We start from the raw sequence: 24,317 nt of genomic DNA on the forward strand, positions 1-24,317 counted from the left end.
ACCTCTTTAGGTGTGGGCTTGACCTTAGGCATAGCTAGAGGGTAGTCTTTTATCTTGTGTTTTGCAGACTGGCACCTATAATAGGTGTTGGAGAGGTTCAAGTAAAGAACCTTCTATGAGAAGGTTGTAGTCCCAATTTGAATTTCCATAGAATCCTTGAGATCCTTGAAAAGATCCACCTCTACGCAAATGCGTCATTGCAGGCAATCATTGAAAATTTTCTCAAGCTCCTTGGTGATAACTTTTCCAAGGGCTTTGGTAATGGACTCAATGAAAGGCCAACAAGGTAGGGGTAAACCTGGGAACCCAACCCAAATAGGAACCCTAAGCTTTTTGTCATCTGAGACTATGAAGTCTCATGACCATTTTTGAAAAACAAGCAAGGAAGAATGCATAGACCATGGTCCATTGTTAAAGACTGTGTCTGCCTGCGAGGGGTTAGCAAAGAAAAATAAAAAAAAAACCTTTGGTAAGGTTTTGCACAAAGTTAAGGTGGAATCCAGGGAGTCCAGCTCTTGTTAACCCATTCTCGAAGCATAGCTTTAGAGGGAGTCCTACCCATAAAATAACCTATCAAGGTGTGTTGTTCTAACCAATCACATGCATCATCAAATTCTTGCCAAGGAAGGATAATGTCAGGATTACCTCATGAAAAACCTTTGGGACAAACTTGCACAAATGTTTGTTCAGAGGAGGCACCATGATAGTCTGAAGCAACAACGTGAACACCAGAAATAACTGGTTCACCACTAGCCAGAGCCATTATAACCTAGCCTAAAAAAACTCCTGTCGTAAATGCAGTGTGACAAGTGGAGCTAATAGAGGGAAAGTTCAGACAAAAAGCCATACACAAAAAATTGAAAGATCACATGAAGCAAGAAACCCTAGTAGAGCATCAACCCCAGTTCATTTCACCCTTCATTGGCTTTTCCAAATCCATATGTTTACATCAATACCAAAGAGAGTAATTGTTCCAAAAATATGTGTGCTTTCATATTTGAGAGATTTAGTGTCCTTAGTGTGAACATATTTGTCTTTTTGGGTTGTGTTACAGAGTTTGTATTGGAATGTTAAAGAAAGAATATTGGGTTGGTGAGGCCATTATATGAAAGATAAAGTGGTATAAGGATAAAAATGGTTATAGTACATTTAGATGAAATGGGTGAAATAGATAAGGTGTATTGCATGAACTAAAAGTTACATAATATTTTCCAGAGATTGGTAAAATTATGACCAAGTAGTGTTTGGGAAAGTTTGGGTGAAATTTTTAGCATTGATAGAACTAGTTATGAGGGGTGATGGTTATGACATATAAAGGAATAAATTATGCACCTTAACATGTTCGGTTCATGATAAAGACAAATGATAATGAGGTTTTTGAGGTAATTGAGTTAGTAGTTTCTTGATCGACAATATTTGAGGTTGACCTATGGTGAAACATGTTGTGGAAGGATTGTAACATTCTTGAGGATTTATTTTCATGTTAGAGGATTTTTTTGGATAATTTTTATGTATTATCAAATATTAATTTTTTAAAATTAAGTGTTATATAGGGCTTACCTTGGATTACTCCTACAAGGTGGATGACTTGTATAAATTAATGTAATATTTTGAGGATGAGATGTGTGTGTGTGGTATGTTGATGTTAGCCATGCATAAATAATGGAGGATGAGGTATGAGTGGAGTTTCATGAGATTTAATGGAACTAATCAGGCATAAGGCATATTTTATCAAGTAATTCATGTAACATTGGATCATAATCCAAAGTTGTAAGATAGTGAACCTTCCATTATAATTGAGAAGTTTTGTCTAGGAAGTGTTATTGCATACAAGTGAATTTCCCTTTATAATAAGTTTTAATTCCAATAGATTTTAGTTTTTTGTGGGTACTAACCCCACCTTTGTTTTTCCCTAACATTGTTTTCACATAAAATTGTAGTTTCATGTGATGTTGTGATTATTGGTTATCATGCTTATCATTAAGGTATAATATTTGAAGTTTAATCAGTGAAAGGTTGTGAGATATTAACACAATTTACTCACACCCTCCCCCTAGTTCCATGGTTCTAATGGTATTCTAGTATGGGTTAGATAAAAATTTAAAATTAAGGAAGTATGTTTTATGATGAGCTAATTTAGAACATAACATTGAGGAATATAAACCTAAGAATTTCATGACATTATTGATTTCATATTTTTAATTTTGAATAAAAAACATAATATTATTAGTAAAATTAGAATTAAATACCATTACATGATTAGGAATATGCATGCCTCTAATAATTTTCATTTGATTATAGTTTTTCAAAAGATAACTAGGTACATCAACAACAAGCACATACAAGATTAGTGATAATGGGAATCCTTTCCTGATATAACACTATAAGGGGAATAAATTAGTTAGAAAATTATTACAAACTAGATGAGCATTATCATCTTGTAATAACATCATGTGAATATTTTTACAAATTTTGGGACCAAACCCAAACCATTGTAGCATTTTAATAATAAATCTCCACCTCATTCTTCACAAGAAAAGAATTCTACCCTAATTATTTCATCAGTCACAAGTTTCCTAAGTGAGAATTAAGTTATCAAGAATGAAATCCCCCCAGGAACCTAGTTTGTTCTATTCAAAAAATATCTTTGGCCACCAACTTGATTCTTGAAGGTAAATTTAGCAATGATTTTATAGGATGCATTGAGTAATGTGATAAGATGTCTCATAATAAAGTGTAATTTTTTTTCTTTAGGAAGAAGCTTAATTATTAATATCAAGGCCTCATGAACCTTTCCTCAAAGATTCCAAATAAACAAGGTGGAAGTCATTTTTAATGTTCTTCCACATAGTTTTATAGAATTCAATAGAACATATATCGATTCTAGACTTTTATTTGGTGATGTATGCAATACACAACATGTTCCAAAACTTGTATAGAGATATCTTGACCAAGATATTTATTTTAATCAACATCAACCTTTATTAGAATGATATATCCTTGGTGATGCATTCCAATGTAAACTAGACATAAAGACAATCACGATCCTCCTTGAAACTATTTTCATAATTTTTTTGTAACAATGTTTTAATATCATCTTCTTTGGTGATCACCCACATAGAACCATCTTTAATAGAATTGGGATACTCATTTATATGATTATAATTAAATAGTTAAATATTTATTGAGTACATTTATTTACTTTCTTAATCCAATATAATCTAGCTCATATTTTGTCCCCTTTCCTTTTATACAAATCAAGTTTATTAGTTTAGCTTCAATGATAAGAATAGTAGTTTAAATTTTTTGATTGTTTGGATTTAAATTGAGCCCATTTTTATTAAATTCTAGTTTCCTTTAAGGGATTTCTCCTTACCTTTTTCATTCCCAAGCCATTCTTTTAATAAAGAAAATCATAAAGAAATGGTACTTTTTGATAGTTCCTTCTTTAACCAAACCTTACGAGATTTTTGTTCTTTTGGATTGAAAATAGAATTTCAAACACCAAAAAGAAAGAGTAATCAAAAGTAGAGTAATCTACTTTGACATAAAACCCATTAGATACTTGGGATAATTCTAGACTAGGAGAGGCATATGACCTATCAATTATACTAAGTATCCTATCAAATTACAATCTATAATTTTACCAAGTGAACCAAATTCTATTCTAGTTGGAAGTTTTTTTATTATAGGGTCAACAACTCCCAAGGAATTTTGAGAAAATATCCATTTTTCAAATCCTTCATTTCCCAACTTCATACCATTAGATCAACTATGATCTAAATAATGTTCTACCATGTTGAAAACTCTTCCAACAACCTAAAAAAATTGAGGAAAGTTGGTAGTCATCCATTCTCATTGTTCACATATCTCAATATAAATACTAGAGGCATAAATATAAAAGAACTATTAGGTTATGTTAGCCCCAAATGATAATGTAATAGGTAATGCTATGAATGTCTATAAAAGATTCATATCAGTTGGTATATTGTCATTGATGTCAAAGTCTTAGTTGGCTCTAGATATTATATTAACTTAGTAGAGTTCCATATCATTTGATTGATGAAGAGGATTTGAAGAAAGAATGATGAAGAAATAATTGATAAATATAATATTCAATGGGTACTTGAATGAGTTGGACATTGATAATGTAATATTAGTTTGATAGGTTTTATAATCATATTTTGTATTAATGTATAGAAGAATAAAATATTAACCAAGTGGCAAGGTTAATGAAGGGAGACTATATACATTGAGTGACTATAGTGTTTTCAGAGCTATTGGAAAAGAAAAAGAGAAACACAATATTACCCAAGAGAGTCTAGTGATAATAACTAAGTTCTATATTACCTAATTGAATGTTATGTTTATCGAGTAACAATAGGAAGAACAAGTTTAGAGAATTGGAATCTAAGGCTTACTTTTGATGGAAATTTGGAAATTTTGAGATGGTCTAAGGCACAAGTCAATGTTTAACAAGATCAATGACTAGAAAAATTCAATAAGAATCTGATGAGGGAGATTGAAGAAGGATAAGGATGAACACAAAGTTCTAGGAAAGTTATATTTTCTAAGTGTCTAGATTCATTGTATGGAGTTTGAATCTAGAAATATGGTATAAACCATGGATTGATGGTTGTGATTAAGTGACAATAGATGGAAGAATATGGAAGCTTGGAGATGGCTATTTAAGGAGGAGATCAAGATAGTCTTAGGGAGAAAGTTTCTTTAGGCTACTAATTATGCTAAGTACGTTGCTTATGTTGTTAATATTGTTGTAAATGCAAAGTATTGAGAAGAAGAATATAGTTGTAAGGTGAACTAAGAAGAGAAAAATGAAGAGAGAAGTAGAGTTGGTAAAAGTGAAGTTATGAATCCGTCAAGTGAGAGATTAGACAGAGATAAGAGCACAATAGATATCTAAACAAGGAAAGGTAGTTGTTATTCTTAATAGATCATTTCTACTATTGCTTTCTAACTATTGTAGCAAAAAATCTTAGAAAACCAAGTGGACCTAACAAGTCTATGAAATCCTACATGGTAACATCAATTAGTGGTATTTGTAAGTCCTTTAGAGCATGCCATTCTTGAGATGAGATCAAGGAATGATAAGATCTAGATGATGTTTTCATGAAATCTTCTAATAAGACCATATTAACAATGTGTATGTAACCTTTAACAAGGCTAGCTCCTAGAACATATCACTTTAGAAGAGTGAATATTTTAGCATTGCCGGTCCTAGGTAATTTTTTCCCTTCATAGGGTTTTCATGTTAAAATGATGGTGTCAAAAGTGTGAATGTTATTTGTGTTGCAAGTTGTTTCACACATTTTTATAGTTTACTATAACTTGGCAACAACTAACTAATAACAAGGAAATAACTAAGTTATTTCATTAACACTCAATAATGCAAAGAATAAAAAGTTAACAATTTGGAATAAAGTGATTGAAAGAGTTAAATGATAAGTTGAATAACTACATCGAGCGATTGTTGTTAAAGTTTATGAAGTTTTATTGGTACTGGAATTGTTTGAAGGGACTTTATTATAACTAAACATAATTGATTCACCCCCTCCCCTCTCTATTATATAGCACTTGGTATCAGAGCATAGTGCTTGGAGAAATAAGTTTAAAGGGACTCAAGCTAAACATTGAAGATGTATAAGAGAGAAGTACCAAAGCTAAACAAGGAGAAATTTTCCTCACGGAAAGACATAATGAAGCTACTTCTTTTGGGAATTGGAGATAATGTCACACATTGGATGGAACATGAATATGTTACTCTAACTAGTCCCTTGACTATGGAACAAATCAATGAGAAGATGAACTGTAATAGTTTGATGATTGAGATTGCATTTTCTCTCAATGATGTTGAGTTTGATAATATTAAGAACTACACTAATGGTAACAAAATGTGGGATAAATTGAAACTTGTACATGGTAGAGATGAAAATGTGATAATAGCTAAGTGCAAAAGCTTGAGAGGCAAGTATGATGATATGAGAATGAAATAAGGTGAGAATGTTGCACAATATATGAACCAAATCAAAGAAGTGGTTAGTGCAATCAGAGCTACTAGAGGAACAATCCTTGATACTGAAATTATAAGTAAAGTTCTCTGGAATCTTCTACCTATTTATACTATCAAATTTTATGGTATTCAAGAAGTAAGATCTATGCTTGCTAATGATCTGAGACTTGATGCTCTAGTTCGTTGGTTGACTACATTTGAGCTGAATAATTATGGTAACAATATGATAATAATGAGAAATACATTTAAGTCTTCACTAACCATCATCAATTTAAAGAAAGAGAAGAAAAGTAAAGAAGACAATGCATTTGAATCTGAAGATGATTTGGATGAGCTTGAAGCATTGCTTGCAAGGAGGTTATGAAGAGAAAAAGGTAAATACATAGATAAATTTCTCTTAATTCATTTCAAATGTAATGAAGTTGGTCACTTTGCTACCACATATCCTAATAGAAATAAGAGTGAAATAAATGAAAAGAAAGATTTAAGTATATGAAGAATAGGGACTGCAAAGAAAAAGGAAAGAAAATCATGCTACATAGCTTAGGAAGAGCATACCGAGTCCAGTTATGATGATGACAAGGAAGTAGTTGAAATAGTTTATGTTTCATTCAAGGAAGATCCAAATGGTGAGAGGTATAAAATACAATCTACCCTTATTTCACATGTTAGTGAGAATGACTGATGGATTATTGATAGTGGATGCTTACATCACATGACTTGTGATCTAAGTAAGTTTGATAAATTTTAAGAATTGATGATGGTGGAATAGTTAAGCTAGGTAATGATCCTACATTTAAGACATGATTATTTGCTAAAATTAAGGATGTGTGATTATGGAATAAAAGGTCATGTCATGTAAATTTTGAGCACATGTTGAAAATCAATAAAAAGAAAAGAGTAAGAGGCTTACCAAAACTACAAAAACTAGAGAATGCTTTGTGTAAAGAATATTAGCTCAATAAGATAAAAATACATAGTTTTTCTAGTAAGACACACACTTCAAATGATATCTTGGAATTAGTGCATACAGATCTATGTAGTCCAATTCATGTTTACAGTTACCATGGCAACAAATATTTCATATTATTTGTTGATGATTATTCAAGGATGATGATTGTAATGTTCATGAAGGTGAAAAAACATGCTTTTGATATGTTCAAATTGTACAAAGATGGATTTGAAAAGGAAATTGGTAAATCTCTAATATGCATGGTGAGTTGATGTTTGTTGAATTCACTAACTTTTGTATTGAGAATGGTACTAAATGACAATTATCTGCATTGAGGACACTACAACAAAATGAGATTCTTGAAAGAAGAAATAGGTCAATTATGGACTGTGTAAGGACTTTAATGATTAAAACGAAAGTTTCTTAGATATTTTGGAGAGAAGGAATTAATATTGTTGTTTACACTCTCAACTGAGTTCAATTGTAAAAAGATAAAAAAATACACCCTATGAACTATGGTATGGTCACACACTAAATATAAGTTGTTTTAAAATCTTTGGAATTAGATGTTATATTCATAAGGATGCAAGGAATGGTAAACTTAATTTTAAAGGGGATGAATGCATATTCCTTGGTTATTTAACTAAGAGTAACACTTGTAAATGTTTGAACAAAGACACTAACAAGATGATTGAAAGTGTAAATGTAAGATTTAATGAGTTTGTAGAGAGGAAGAATGTAGAAAGAAAGAAGGAACCTAAAGATTACAACAATTTTTTACATGTCTATGAAGAGGCACCTAATACTCTACCCAAGTTACAACATAGAGCTACCAAGAATCAATTAATGACATTAGAGTTATTGAATGCTTTACTTGAGCATCAGGTAGTCCAACTTGAGCAGGAAGGTGAACCTCTATTGAGTTGAGGAAATATTGAAAATCAAAGAACAAAACTTATATTGGACAAATATGTGATGATGAATCATTCACCGGAATAGATAATTCAAGACAGAAGTGTTGAAGTATGAACAAGAAGTAAGTTAAGAGAAAATACTTTTTAAATTGCTTATTTTGAACCAAGAATAGTAAAGACTACATTGGATAATGAATGTTGGTTTAATGCTATGAATAAAGATATTGATTAGATTGAGAAGAAAAAATACATGGACACTAGTACCAAGACTTGTTGATAATAATGTGATTGGTGTAGACAGCTAAAAACCTTTAGAAAATAAAGTATTTTTATTTTCTGAAAAAGTCCTGATTACATCATCATTTATTAATTAATTAATTAATTAAGTTTTATGCCATTAAATCCCTTTATCTTAATTAAAAATATTTAATTAAGGAATCCATCCCAAAAATGTTTAAATCTTATTTAAACATTATTTCCTTATTTATTAATTATTTAATTAATAAATTGACCAAAAAACCCAAAATAAATAAAATTTTTATTTTTTGCCCAAAACTTGGCCAATTTCTTTAAGACCACTAACCTCTTCCAAAATCTTCTAATCCTTCTTTAATTTTAATTAAAGGCTAATCCCATCATTTCCTACCCCTAATCCCAACTCAAAATATTTAATTAAGATTAAATATTAATCCTCATGTTTATTAAAAAAGTTTTAATAAATATCTCCTCAACCCAAACCCTTGAAATAAATAAAACTTTATTTATTTCCTAAAAATCTAATTTATCCTCATCCTAAGAAGTTCTAGACTCTTCTAGAAAGTCTTCATCCTCATCCTAGGAAATTCTAGACTATTCTAGAAAGTCTTTACCCTCATCCAAAGTCTAGACTCTTCTAGAAGATGTCTTTAAACCTAATCCTAAACCCCTCCTAACCTTGTCACATTCCCTAAACATGGGTTAAGAATTACTAACCCAAGCCAAAGTTAACAAATATCTCCTCCTTCACCCACCCTCATTAAATGCCATCCACTTGCCTATCCCTAAGCTAATCCTAAACCATCCTAATCCATCCTCTAATCATTTGCACAAGCCTAAGCAAGCTTAAAACCCTCCTAATCAAGCCCAAGTCAAAATTTCTCTCATCTCCCTCAAAATATCTCAACCATAAAACTTTATGAAGCCCACTAGGCCATAAATGACTCTTCCAAGCCCTTTTATTGCTCTTACAAGCCATTATGAGGGTCTTTATGAAGATTTTATCCCTTGAGCCTCTTTTGTTGACTCATCCTTCCCCTTTCCTCCATCCGCTCACCATGTGACATGTGTCACTCCTTGATTGGCTATAAGGAAGCACAATCCATGTGCTATCTTCTCATGCAATTTGAGCCCTCCATGAGCTTTTTCCCATCCTTGCATCTTAGCCCTCAATCCCTCAAGCCTCTTGCCTATAAATTGGATCTTTCCCCTTTGTAAAATAACACAATCCATGAAGTAAAGTTATAATGCTATTTTGAAAGCCAAATCCATACTAAAGCCATCTATCCACACCAAAAATCCACAATCATCCATTGAAGCCTTTGGAAGCATATTGAGCATACATCCTATCCATTTAGATAAAGCCACTCAACAAGAGAGCTTCTCATTGAGAGAGCCCATTAATGGCTCATATTTTCAATTGAGAGCTCATCTTAGTCTATCTTGAAGTTTATGAATTTTGTTTAGTTTGTAGAAGCTTTATTTAAATTTGGTTTCTATTAGCATACTAACATTGCTCATATACATTTTGGCACGCCTGGTGGGACCCCCCATGGGTCATCTTCATTAGCTTTTTTAGTCAAGTTTTGTATGTCATTTGCTGATTTTGGCTAATTTTGCTTGTTTTTGTGATTGGTAGGATTGTATAAATTGGTTTTGTAGGTCCACATGAGCATGAAGAAGACAAAGGAACTCATAGTCTATCTCATAGTATTTGCAGATTTTTCAAGCTTATAGGTGGACAAAGCACTTCGAATTCTTCTTCCTCTTCTTGTCTATATTCTTCTTATTCCATCTACTTCTTCTTCTTCTTCTTCTTGTGGGAGATCTTGGCCATTTTTTTTTTAAGGAAGAAAAATCATACACACTTCTTTTTAGTGCTTAAAATGAACCCCCAAATCATACTTAAATCCATTAAAAAATAAAAAATTTGCAAAAAAGAAAAAATCTTTTAACAAGTGAAACTAAACCAATCTAATCATTTGTATCCTTGCAACATCAAGGTTTTAGATGCATTCATGCAAAGTTAGGAACACTTCATTTTTGGGAATTTAAAAGGAACTTCAAGTTTCCATTTCAAAAGGTTCAAAATCAACACTAAGTGCACACTAAAATCTAAATCAAACTCAAAGTATCAATCAAGGACAAAATGAACCTCATTTGCAAATATGATAAAGTTCTTATAAAAATCTCATGAAAACTAAGAGTCCTAAATGGTTGCCAAAATTGTCCTAAAAAGCTTTGTTATTTGTTCCAAACAAATGTCTTGTTGCAAAATCTTGAATGTTTCTTAAGTTTTTTATGCATCAAAACAATCTAGGAATATCATTTTTGGGCTTAAAACATGCAAACTAGAACACAAAATCTTGAATGAAAAGAAAAGTCCAAAGAGTCATTTTCACTTTTGAGTCCAAAAACAATCTTGAATGATCTAAGGTTAAAACAAAGCACTTCAAAGTTCTTAAAACAACACACAAAATCTCAATCTTGAATGCTCAAAGGAAAAAACTTGAATGTTTAATCACTTGTCTTTGAATGCATGTTGCTAAAATCACTCTTGAGTGCCATGGATTAAAATCAAAGTTTGTTTTTTTATGAATGCATGATTAAAACAAAAAATCCAATCTTGAATGCCATAGATCAAATAATCATCTTTTGGAGCATAAAAAGAATCTACATTTTTGTAATCTTTTAAGTTATAAAAACAAATAAAAATGCTTTGAGTGAGTTTTTCGTTGGCCTCACCCTCTTTAATCACCCATCAATTTAACCATTGGTTGCAATCTCAGTGCCATCTATGGGGATGGGTCCACCTAAGAGGGTGTTAAGTGCTCCATGCAAATCAAACTCCACTCACTTGGGTTTTTAGTGGTTTTTCTAAGTTAGAAAATTCCTTGAATGCGCATTAATCTCGCTCACACTTCATTTGGGCATAAAAATTGGACAAATCTTGACATGGAGGGCCTCTGGGCGCGCACTTGACAAATCAAGTTCACACATCTTTGCTTTGGGCTTTAAAACAAACTCACACTCAATCTTGAATGCCTTAAAGAAAAATCAATCGTTACTTGACGTGGAGGGCCTTCGGGCGCACGGGTTTACCTTCTTGTTGACGCTAACTCTTCTTCTTGTTCGCATTCTTCGATCAATTTTATTTTTTTTGACGCTTCAAAGTTGGAATAAACATTGTATCTTAAACATGAGTGCTTGCAAAGTCTAGATCAAAAAACTTAAGCGTCAGTTGGTAAAAGAACAAGCATGTTTTTTAGCCCAAGATCATCCAAGTCTTCTCTCCCCTTGTCATCTTTCGAGGCCATCTTGGGTGCATAAGATTAGGATCCAAAATCTTGTCTTAGCTTTTTAGGAGGCCTGCTTGGGGATTTCATCACCCCTTGGGATGACCTCAACTCTAGCGTTCTGGCGGAGTATAAAGATCGGGAGGTGAATCCAAAGACACCTCTCTTGGGATCAAAATTTTGTCACTCGGGCTAAGCCTCAAAGAACTTTATACCCTTGATAAGTGAAAGAGGAGAAGTGGGTTACCGCTCCTCTTGGCTGTGTGACATCTTTTTGGTTTCATCTACACATTTGGGCCTCACGTACCTTGTGTATATCGAGGACTCCCTAGCTAAACCAAATTTCATCCTTGTAGAAAGCTTCCTAAGATGTTGGTGTGTTTGACGTGCTTGCTCAAAGATTTTGTTTTCTTGTTTGTTCATAGCTTCTAAATGAATGTTTACCAATTTTGGTCGAAATCCCAAAAAAGCAGAAATCTCCAAACTCAAGGCATACTTAGCGTAGTCACTGCCTTATCAGAAAATCATCCAAGCTCCCCCGATGCAACTGAATCTATCTAGTTCTTTGCCTTAGAACAATCCCAAATCCAAAGTCCATCCAAATCATCCCCCTAGCCAGCTAGCAACCCAATCCAAAATTACCCAAGCCTTTAAAGAGTTGTTGTCACTTTGCTAGATTTCGCTATCCAATCAATCCTACCAATCAACCAATCTCACCAAGGTTATCCCTTTGACAGAGCATTGTCTAGGGTAATCTAGCTTTGTCACTTGTATCCCTCATCACCTTGAGCTAAAGGTTGGGATCCACAAGTGGTCAATCTCGTGTCATGCCATAGGATCACTAGTCTATCCTTAAGTTGACACAATCACCATGAATCCTGCACATAGAAAAGAAAAACTCTCACTTTTTGATAGCATACCCTTGAAGTATTCCACCCACAAGAAAGCCAAAAATCTCCAGCCAATCCTCCTTAGGTCTGTCATACAGCTTTGACTCTCCCTAGGAAATCTTTCATCAGCCAATCCAAAATCTATGCTTAATCCAAATCCAACCATGAGCTTCCGTGTTCATCCATATGCAAGACCCCATCCCCATCAAACTCATTTTCAAAGCATGAAGTACCAATCCTATCATGATGTGTTTGGTCACATTGTCCTTGCTCTCACCACCTCCTATTCCAATGATGATGAAAATCTTGTTGACTATGACGGGTATATTGAAAGCCTTAGAAACATTCCTCCAAGCATGCCCCAAAATCCAAGAGTTATTCCAAACTATCTAGTCATGCCATCTGATATTCCAGCTTCCCCTCCATCACCCCATCAACCAAGCTTCCAATCTTCCACCCCCATCACACTAGCTATTCCTGTCAATCCACCTCCACCTTCGACACACGAGTCTCCAAGGAATCTCCTAGAGGAAATACAAGAAAAGTTGCCTCCAACAGTGGATAAACCATGTCATCTAATCCAACCATGTGAAGTAGTCAGTGATGAAGCTTCCCCATCTATAATATCACCTCCATCTCCCATAGCTATCATCCCCATACCATCCATCAAATTGCTTAAAATCCTTCCACTTCCCGCAAGCATCAAAATCCCACCACCTATCAAATCCCTCCAAATCCTATCCACATCGCCTCCAAGCATTTCCCAAATCTCTCATAATGACCCTTATGCATCCATCTTCTACTCACCCATCTCCACTACTGAATCTCCCATCTATCCATCCGCTGCCTTTGAAGAATCCATCCCTTCACCTCCTATCGCGCCATCCACTCCAAACCAATCCTATCAAGATCCTACCCAAAAGCATGTTGACATCCCCCAAAGCATAAATGAAGATATCATCATACCATGTCTTCCATGCATAGTGCAGTCACCATCTCCTCCATCTCCAAAACCTCGAGCCATATCTCCTCCACCACAAGATATCTTGTCATCCCACTAGCTAAATCAAGATCCTATCCTTCCATCTCCCCCGCTCCATGCTTCCATCTTACCACCTATCCAAGCTATTCCAACATCTATAATCTACCCTCTTGGTTCACTTACATTCATCCACGGTGGCCCTCTCTTAGTAGAAGAATTAAGAACAGTATCTCCCCATTGCAATACACCTAATAAATCACTTCTACCATTTTCTGCAAGCAAAAAGTTTTCTCAGCTTGTTCAAATGCTCAATCGATGGCATTATCAAGGTCAAGGTTTAGGACCACAAGAGTAAGGAATCAGAGAGCCTATTATTGCACAAAAAAATCTAGGATTTCATGGTCTTGGATATGTATCCAAAGGCTCACCATCTAAAGGTGTTGGTACACCACACCCCCAAACCAAGCCTATCTCCAAGCCCACCATGCCAGCCTCCCATCACTGCTTCAAGAAATCTTATGTCATCCCCCCTCCACCATCTTTGCAACCCAAAAGAACCTACCATATCCCCCCTTCATCCGCTAAATCCATTTTGGGTCCCTATGTCCCAAAATCTACCATCCTCCATCCTCCTATCAGCCATCATAAAAATCCTGTTCCATCCATTTCTCTGCAAGAGCAACAAAGGCACATATCAGGGCACATCATCCATCATCATCCCCCTACATGCTCTTTCATATCCTCTCCATCTCACAAAGCTTCTCCTAACCATCTTCCCAAAGCTTACCACAGCAATGTGAATGCCAACTTCAAAATGCATAAAGCTAAAAATCCACATCCTAGGCAATCATATGTCTATTCTAAAAGACATACTCCAAAAAGGCAAAATCTAATCAAAGAATGCAAAACAATGCAAAAGCCTATGAAAAGAAAATCCAAAACCATGTGGATCCCCAAGAAAAAAGTTGAAACCCAATGCATAATGGCATCCACCATTGCTAATCCCCCATCTAGTGACTCATGTCCCCCATCTCCTAACTCCATCTTGGGTGCCTATATCCCCAAGCACGCTTCCACAAATCCTCCATCACGCCCGCATCTGCCATCTATCCCCCATATGCTCTTTTCACACCCGTTCCAACATGTGCCAATGTTGCTCTTGCAAGCATCCCCATCTCATGCTCCTTTCTAGCATTTTCATCCCTCCATCTCCTACCATCAATCCCATCTAATCCAATCTATTGCATAAATCACACATTCGATATACCAACAGCTAGCAACAAAATTGAACATTCCAATAGCCAGTGAAAAATCCCAAAAAAAAGCCAAAATAGCTGAAGAAAGCCAAAATCATTCCAGCTAATTCCAAAGTCAAAAAGTCAAAAAAAGTAAAGAAAAATAAAGTGTCCACTGGTGAAAACTTGGCAATTCAAGCACCTTGGACAAGTACCATGATGAAAACTTGGCAAACAAGCATCATGCGTAATCCTGCTATCCCCAGCTTAGCCTATCACCCTCATGCTTTTGGTCATCTCTTGACATCCACCTCCATCTTCCAATCTATCCACCTATCCTCCATCCTCCAGCTTCCACCTCACACCATCCACTAATCTTATGCAGCTTCAGCCAATCATCTCAGCTATCATCCATCTCCCTAGCCCCTTCAGCTTTTTCCATCCTAGCTTCAATCCTATCACATCCATCATAAGACCTCCTTCCGCATGTTATCTTCTGATTGAGGGCACTATATTCCTTGGAGATCTTGTCTTGTCCATCCTCCCTTGTCATTGATATCTAGCTCTAGGCTATCCTCATGCAAACCCAATGTCATCTCCTTATATCCATCATAATCCTAGCTATCTACCATCCTATCTAGCCATCTCATCCTGCTCCTATAGCTATCCTTGGTCACAAAATCTCTCATCATCATTGGATGCATCTTGTCAAATCCATATCTTTCGTTATCACCTCATCCTTAGCTTCTGCCTCTTGCACCAAATTGAACCATCCCGCTATCCTCTCATCCTGAGCTTTTTATCCATCTGTATCATCCCTATCATTGGTCCATTAGCTTGTACCATATCTTGATTAGCCCTCTTGTAAATATCTTGGTCCGTTAGCTTGTACATCCTCTTTAGTTTAGTACCATTTTATCTATCCAGCATTCGTGTCAGTTTGTCCTTGATCAACATCTTTCACCCATCACACATCTTGGTTAGCTATTCCAACGCATCCTTTAGCTAGATTTCTTTTCACCAAAGTGTTATCTTTCTTAGTTCAGCTTGCCAGACGCATCACTCATCCAAATCCACCAGCTTCGGTGCTCTCCAATAGGTCCTTGCAGGATATAGCTTTCCTCATGTCTGATCTTGGTCTGTTAGTACCTTGTCCTACCCATCTCGTTGGCAAACGGCTCTCTTTTGGATTTTCACTTTCTTTTGATTCGAGATCTTCCTTTTTGGGTCTTGAAGTATCTTTTCCAAGCAATCTCCTTGTTCCCTCCTCAAGGTTGCCACGATCTTCCATATCATGGTATGCTGCGAATGGGGCAATTAGAGCGTAAGGTCTTGATCAGGTCTTTCATTTGTTTTTCTTTTCTTCTTGTGGGTTCTCCAGTGTCATTTCCATGCTGCTTCCTCTAGGATTCATGTGTGATGCTAGGGCAATCCTTGCGTGTTTGTTTTGAGTTAGTTCGTCAGTCCTTTGGACGATTGGTGAAAAGGCCTTGATGTTCTTGGTAACCTTGGCAATTAACCAATAGTCCTATAGCAAATCTAGTGCTCAACTACATGGTGGTACTTCTCTTTGAAGTATCCCCCCACTCAAAAAGCTTCAATGGTTTTCCTTCATCTCCATTATCCCCCATCCATATCCAACATTTGTCTCTCCTACCCCAACTTATGCATCAATATCTCTTTGAATCACTCATCACTCTTAGCTTTAGGGATCCACAATCTTAGTCTTAGGGATCCACCAATCCAAATCAATCCACCAAGCCTCATCTTTCGAGATCCACAATCCTAGTCCTAGGGATTTCCGAAACCCATCTTCCACCAATCTGACTCTTTGAAATCTTGTTGCATCAGCTTTATAATCCCCTCATCCATCTCCCTATCCTGGATTCCTTTTTATAGCGCTCTGCTCCTTCATCCTCCACCTTCCCTAAAGTCTTAAGCTTGCTTCCTCTTCTGCATCTGATTCTCTTTTATCATTCTCCCATAGTGAGAGTTTGAGCTAATTTAGCCCCTTCTCTTTGACAATCTAAGTTTCCTTTCTCATCTGAGATTCTTGTACTTTTCAAGAAGCCACTGAGCCTCGCTTTCTCTCCCCGCTACCTTCTTGAGGGGGCATCTCACAGTCCATTCTCTCCTCTTCTACTCTAGCATTGGGCATCTTATTTTCTTATCTTTGATGCCATGCCACTTGCGGCATCACATCAGAGGGGCAAAATGTAGACACCTAAAAACCTTTAGAAAATAAAGTATTTTTATTTTTTGAAAAAGTCCTGATGACATCATCATTTATTAATTAATTAATTAATTAATTTTTATGCCATTAAATCCCTTTATCTTAATTAAAAATATTTAATTAAGGAATCCCTCCCAAAAATGTTTAAATCTTATTTAAACATTATTTCCTTATTTATTAATTATTTAATTAATAAATTGACCAAAAAACCCAAAATAAATAAAAAATTTATTTTTTGCCCAAAACTTGGCCAATTTCCTTAAGACCACTAACCTCTTCCAAAATCTTCTAATCCTTCTTTAATTTTAATTAAAGGCTAATCCCATCATTTCCTACCCCTAATCCCAACTCAAAATATTTAATTAAGATTAAATATTAATCCTCATGTTTATTAAAAAAGTTTTAATAAATATCTCCTCAACCCAAACCCTTGAAATAAATAAAACTTTATTTATTTTCTAAAAATCTAATTTATCCTCATCCTAAGAAGTTCTAGACTCTTCTAGAAAGTCTTCATCCTCATCCTAGGAAATTCTAGACTATTCTAGAAAGTCTTTATCCTCATCCAAAGTCTAGACTCTTCTAGAAGATGTCTTTAAACCTAATCCTAAACCCCTCCTAACTTTGTCACATTCCCTAAACATGGGTTAAGAATTACTAACCCAAGCCAAAGTTAACAAATATCTCCTCCTTCACCCACCCTCATTAAATGCCATCCACTTGCCTATCCCTAAGCTAATCCTAAACCATCCTAATCCATCCTCTAATCATTTGCACAAGCCTAAGCAAGCTTAAAACCCTCCTAATCAAGTCCAAGTCGAAATTGCTCTCATCTCCCTCAAAATATCTCAACCATAAAACTTTATGAAGCCCACTAGGCCATAAATGACTCTTCCAAGCCCTTTTATTGCTCTTACAAGCCATTATGAGGGTCTTTATGAAGATTTTATCCCTTGAGCCTCTTTTGTTGACTCATCCTTCCCCTTTCCTCCATCCTCTCACCATGTGACATGTGTCACTCTTTGATTGGTTGTAAGGAAGCACAATCCATGTGCTATCTTCTCATGCAATCTGAGCCCTCCATGAGCTTTTTCCCATCCTTGCATCTTAGCCCTCAATCCCTCAAGTCTCTTGCCTATAAATTGGATCCTTCCCCTTTGCAAAATAACACAATCCATGAAGTAAAGTTATAATGCTATTTTGAGAGCCAAATCCATACTAAAGCCATCTATCCACACCAAAAGTCCACAATCATCCATTGAAGCCTTTGGAAGCATATTGAGCATACATCCTATCCATTTAGATAAAGCCACTCAACAAGAGAGCTTCTCATTGAGAGAGCCCATTAATGGCTCATATTTTCAATTGAGAGCTCATCTTAGGCTATCTTGAAGTTTATGAATTTTGTTTAGTTTGTAGAAGCTTTATTTAAATTTGGTTTCTATTAGCATACTAACATTGCTCATATACAATTGGAACCAAATGAATTTTAGAAAACAAATTAAATGAGAATGGAGAAGTGGTCAAGAACAAGGAAAGATTAGTTTGCAAAGGTTATGCACAAGAAGAAGGAATTGATTATGGTAAATATTTTGCACTTGTGGCAAGATTAGAAGAAGTAAGAACATTGTTGGCTTATTGATGCAGGAGCATCTAGAGGTATAAGGGCAATCCTATGTCACCCAAAAAAAGTACTTAGACTTAGTTTTTGTTTCATGCATTTTCATTTCTGGATACCCATTTGGGTCAAATAAAGGTTCCAACTCTCACAGTTTCACTATCAATGTTCTACATTAGAGTATTTGAACACCTTGGGATACGTGTAAATGTCAAAAAAAAGGAGTATGTAATTGAGCCATCATTTTGGTGAAATAGAAGGTGTAAATTGGTAAAAAAAAATTGATTGTAATTTAGAGCATTCCAGAAAAAGAATCAGGTCAAAAGACCCCACGGTTTGAAAGTTATCGCAGTTTTTCAATTTCTAGAGACATCTTAAGAATGCTTCAAAGTCAAGTTAGGGGCATTAAATGACCTCAAATAGGGCCAAAAGATGGGGGATGAGTGAATCTAGTCCATAGGGCTACAGAGCACTTTGAGAGCTTTCTAAAAATGTAAACGGTTCATCAATCGGAGCTACAGTTCAAAAGTTATGCCTCTTAGAAGTTTGGTTACCATTTTTGGATTCTTCTAATTTTGTGCCAACTTCTAATGCGACTTTTGGAGCCTTATATTTGGTCGATCGATGCCAACTAGGACTTTCTAGAATATATTCCTAATCCTTAACCCTCCAAGGTCTATTTAAGAACATTTTTGGTATTGTAAAAGGCAGTTAGGAGTGGAGTTTGAGAGAAGGTACTGGGAGAAGAATTTATCTTCAAATTTACGCTATTGTAAGCCCATAGGGCATGTTTTGGAGTTTGTTTCTTTGCACTAAGTGTACTAGCATATTTTTACAGTTAATAAAATTTTCCCTTTCCTATTGTGTCCATTCTATGCTTGGGTTGTGTCCTCATCAAGTGGTATCAGAGCTGATTTTCCTAAGTGTGTAGACAGAGCACCGACTGTGAGGCAGTTTGCACCAGGACTGTGTGGTTGTAGATTTGAGTTAAGAAGATGCCTCCATGAAGAGAGCGTGGTGGAAGGGCTAGAGCTTTTAATCTTGAGGAGGTTAGAGCCCTCCAAAGGTAGGTACAAGCGTTGTAGGAGGAGCTCCGTAGAGGAACAAATGTTGCCATAGGCGACCAAAGTGAGGATGACAATGAAGAAGAACAAATTTGACCAGAAGGGGAATTTGATGGGGAGGTTTTGAATCAGGTAGAGAAAAGGATTTTTAAGGCCATTACTAAGTTTGGGAAAAAACCTACAATAGATGTGGGTGTATTTTCAGGAAATCTGAAACCAGATGAGTTGATCGACTGGATCAATGAATTGGAAGAGTACTTTGAGTATGAGGATTTTAGAGATTCAGATAGGGTTAAGCTTGCAAAGGCCATGCCAAAATTTGGTGGCAAGAGGTTCAATTGGAAAGAAACAGAAGAGGAAAGGAGAAGATCACAAGGTGGGATTGTATGGTGGACAAATTGAAGAAGCAATTCATTCTTGTTGATTATGAGCTTGATTTGTTTAAGAAGATGCATGGGTTAAAGCAAGGAGGAAAATTAGTCCAAGAATATAGAAAGGAGTTTTACCAACTTTTGATTAGAGCAGGGCATGCAGAAGCAAATAAGGAGAAGGTTGCTCGTTATATCAGTGGGTTGCAACCTACCATCCAGGAGGAATTAAGTCTAGTAAGAATGACCAGCATTGAAGAGGCATACCAGTTTGCCCTGCGAGTTGAAGAGAAGCTAAATAAGAGGTTTGAAGGAAGACAAAGAGGGTGTAGTCAAGGAGGAAGGGGTAGTGGTAGGTCATCTGGAGGCCAAAATGAAACTCAAAAGAAAAACGAAGATGTGGGTACTAGCAGGAGCCAGAGGAATGAGGGTTTCAACCACTCTCATAATCAAGACTTTGGAAATTAGAGAGGAAGAGGTAGAGGACATTGAAAAGGAAGAGGAGGATTTCATGATACATATTTCCATTGCAATGAAGAAGGTCATCGTGCCTTTGAATGCCCTCAACAACAAGGAAGGACAGATAGGAGAGCTGAGGGTAAAACTAGGGTTGCTCATGTGGATGAGGATGCACAATCATCACATTCAGAGGATGCAAAAAGAGGAGAGACTTTAGTAAATGAAAGGGTCCTACTAAGTGGCAAGATTGAACCAAGACAAAGGAGGAGTTTATTCCATACCAGGTGCAAGTGTGAGGATAAATGTTGTGATATGATCATTGATGGTGGTAGCAATAATAACTTGGTATTAGAGGAGATGGTCTCTAAGCTGAAGCTCAAGAGGGAAAAATTCCTCCAACCCTATCGGATTGCTTGGGTGAAAGATGATCATAAGGTCTTGTTAAGTGAAAAATGTTTAGTGAAATTCAAAATTGGGAGTTACCATGATGAAGTTCTCTGTGATGTTATTCCAATGGATGTTTGCCATCTATTGTTGGGAACACCATAGCAGTATGATAGGCATGCAGTACATGATGGTCATGCAAACACATACTCTCTAACAAAGGATGGAGTTCACCACAAACTAAAGCCCATGAAAAAGGAAGGCAAAAAGGTATATAGCAGTGCTAGGATTTGTCTTGTTGATGGAAGGAAGTTTCTAGATGGCATGAAACATCAGTGTATGTGCTATGCTTTGATTCCTAGGAAAGCTAAAGAAGGTAGTAGTGAAATACCACTTGAAGTTTTAGATTTACTAGGTGAGTTTGGAGATATTATCTCTGATAATGTTGCAGAAGGATTGTCACCAGTAAGGAAAATCAGTCATCAGATAGATTTAATCCCAGGAGCTAGTTTTCCTAACAAGGCTACTCACAGGATGACTCCTACTGAAACTGAGGAGCTAAACAGATAGGTGTAGGAGCTATTGAGGAAGGGCTTGATTTGGGAGAGACTGAGTCCATGTGTAGTACCTACAGTACTGGTACCAAAGAAGGATGGAGAGTGGAGGATGTGTATAGACTCACGAGCTATAAATAGGATAACCATCAAGTATCAGTTTCATTTGCCAAGAATGGATGATCTTATGGACTACTTGAGTGGAGCTCAGTACTTCACAAAGATAGATCTCAAGAGTGGCTATCATCAAATATGGATACGAGAAGGAGATGGGTGGAAAAAAGCCTTCAAGAACAAGGAGGGTCTTTATCAGTGGTTAGTCATGCCCTTTGGATTGACAAACGCCCCAAGCACCTTCATGCGGCTTATGAATGAGGTACTTAAGAAGTTCTTGGGAAAATTTGTCATTGTCTATTTGGATGATATTTTAATTTTCAGCAAGACTTTGGAAGAACATTTATTGCATATTTGTAGTGTCCTTGAAAGGTTAAGGGAAGATAAATTGTTAATTAATTTGAAGAAGTGTATCTTTGCAAAAAGGGAGTTAGTCTAGTTGGGGTTTGTTATATCACCTGAAGGTCTCAAAATGGATCCAAAGAAGGTAAAAGCCATCTTGGAATGGCCTATTCCAAGGTTTGCTACTGAGGTAAGATCATTTCATGGTCTAGTTAGTTTTTAAAGGAAGTTCATTAAGCATTTCAATGGCATATGTGTACCTCTGACTGACACAATAAGAGGGTATAGAAAAGAGTTCAAATGGACTATAACAGCTATGAGAAGTTTTGAATTGCTAAAGAAGAAGGTGATAGAACAACCTGTGTTGGCAATTCCAAATTTTAGAAAGGTGTTCCAGGTGGATTGTGATGCTAGTGATAGTGCTATTGGGGCTGTATTAAGCGAAGAAGGTAAGCCTATTGCATATTTTAGTGAAAAATTGAATGATGCAAAAAAGAAGTATTTTGTTTATGATCAAGAGTTCTATGCAATAGTTCAAGCCTTAAAGAAATGGAAACATTATTTATTGCCAAAGGAATTTGTTTTGTATACTGATCATCAAGAATTATAGTACTTAAATAGCCAAGGTAAATTGAATCAGAGGCGTATGAAGTGGGTAGAGTTCTTGCAGAGCTATACATTTGTGTTGAAGCATATAAGTGGAAAATCTAATAGGGTTGTAGATGCACTAAGTAGGAGACAGTTGTTGCTTACAATAATGCAGGTTGAAGTAGTTGGATTTGATGAACTCAAGAATTTGTACCCTGAGGATCCTAATTTTGCTAAAGCGTGGAAAGCTTGTAAAGAGCCTGTTGCTGTAGACAGAACTAAGTGGCTGGACTATCTGATTCAAGATGATATGTTATTCAAGGGCAGTCAATTATGCATTCCAAGGAGTTCCATGAGGGAAAATCTAATTAAGGAGAAACACAATGGAGGGATGGCAAGACATTTTGGTCGAGATAAGACCATTGCCATTCATAGAGAACATTATTTTTGGCCTCAGATTTCACAAGATGTGAAGAAGTTTGTACAGAGTTGTCAAATTTCTCAAGTTGCCAAGGGATTTAGTCACAATACTAGACTATATCAGCCATTGCCTATTCCATCAAAGCCATGGGAGGACATAAGTATGGATTTTGTTCTTGGATTGTGGAGGACACAAAGGGGTAATGACTCAGTATTTATGGTGGTTGATAGGTTTTTCAAAATGGCACATTTCACTCCTTGCCAAAAAAGTCATGATGTTGTCCATATTGTAGACTTGTTTTTCAGAGAGGTGGTAAGACTACATGGTCTCCCAAGGAGTATAGTTTCTGACAAAGATACTAAATTTGTTGGGTATTTTTGGAGAACATTATGGAAGAAGTTGAGAACATACTTGAAATTCAGTTCCACACATCAACCACAGACTGACGGCCAAACAAAAGTGATAAATAGAAGTCTGGGCAATTTGTTGAGATGTTTAGTTGGGGATAAGCCCAAGGGATGGGATTTGATTCTACCACAAGTGGAATTTGTTTACAATAACTCTATAAATAGGAGTACTAGAAAATCACCATTCCAAATTGTATATGGAAGTAGCCCAAGGACTGCACTAGAATTGAGGAAGATAGAGCAAGGGGAGAGGACAAGTGCTAAAGCTGAAGAATTTGCTAAACATATCAATTGTCTACATGAGGAGGTTCAGGAACACATTACCAAGATGAATCAAAAGTATAAAGTTAGGGCTGATCAAAGGAGAAGACATAAGCAATTCCAAGTAGGGGATCTAGTCATGGTACACTTAAGAAAAGAAATATTTCCAACCGGTACTTACAACAAGCTAAAAATGAAGAAATTTGGCCCCTGCAAAATTTTGAAAAAACATTACTCAGGAAATGCATATGAGGTGGAGTTGCCACATGGTATTCACATTTCTCCTATTTTCAACATTGCAGACTTAACAGAGTATCATGATGATGATGCAGATGAGGAGCAGATGTTAGAGCCATGTCCAATTCTTGTTTCTAAAAAGGAGGAGATAGAAGACATTCTAGATCATCGTGTGGGCAGGAGTACCAGAAATAGGCAGTATGAAGAGTATTTGATCAAGTGGAAAGGATGGCCAATAGAGGACTAAACTTGGATATTAGCAGCTGAGGTTTCCCATTTGGGATTTCCTCTACCATTCATAAAGTGACAAGGTCACTTTTCAATCTACCCTGGGTGTCTGATGCAGGAGCATCTAGAGGTATAAGGGCAATCCTGTGTCACCAAAAAAATGTACTTAGACCTAGTTTCTATTTCATGTTTTTTCATTTTTGGATACCCATTTGGGTCAAATAAAGTTTCCAACTCTCACAGTTCCACTATCAGTGTTCTAGGTTAGAGTATTTGAATAACTTGGGATACGTGTAAATACCAAAAAATAGGAGTATGTAATTGAGGTATAATTTTGGTGAACTAGAAGGTGTAAATTGGTTGAAAGATTTTCATTGTAATTTAGAGCATTCCAGAAAAAGAATCAGGTCAAAAAGCCCCACGATTTGAAAATTATTGCAATTTTTTGATTTTTGGAGACATCTTAAGAATGCTTCAAAGTTAG

The sequence above is a fragment of the Cupressus sempervirens genome, chromosome 3, assembly GCF_028749045.1.
Source record: "Cupressus sempervirens isolate cs-2001-9-10 chromosome 3, ASM2874904v1, whole genome shotgun sequence".
Classification (NCBI taxonomy): Eukaryota; Viridiplantae; Streptophyta; class Pinopsida; order Cupressales; family Cupressaceae; genus Cupressus; species Cupressus sempervirens.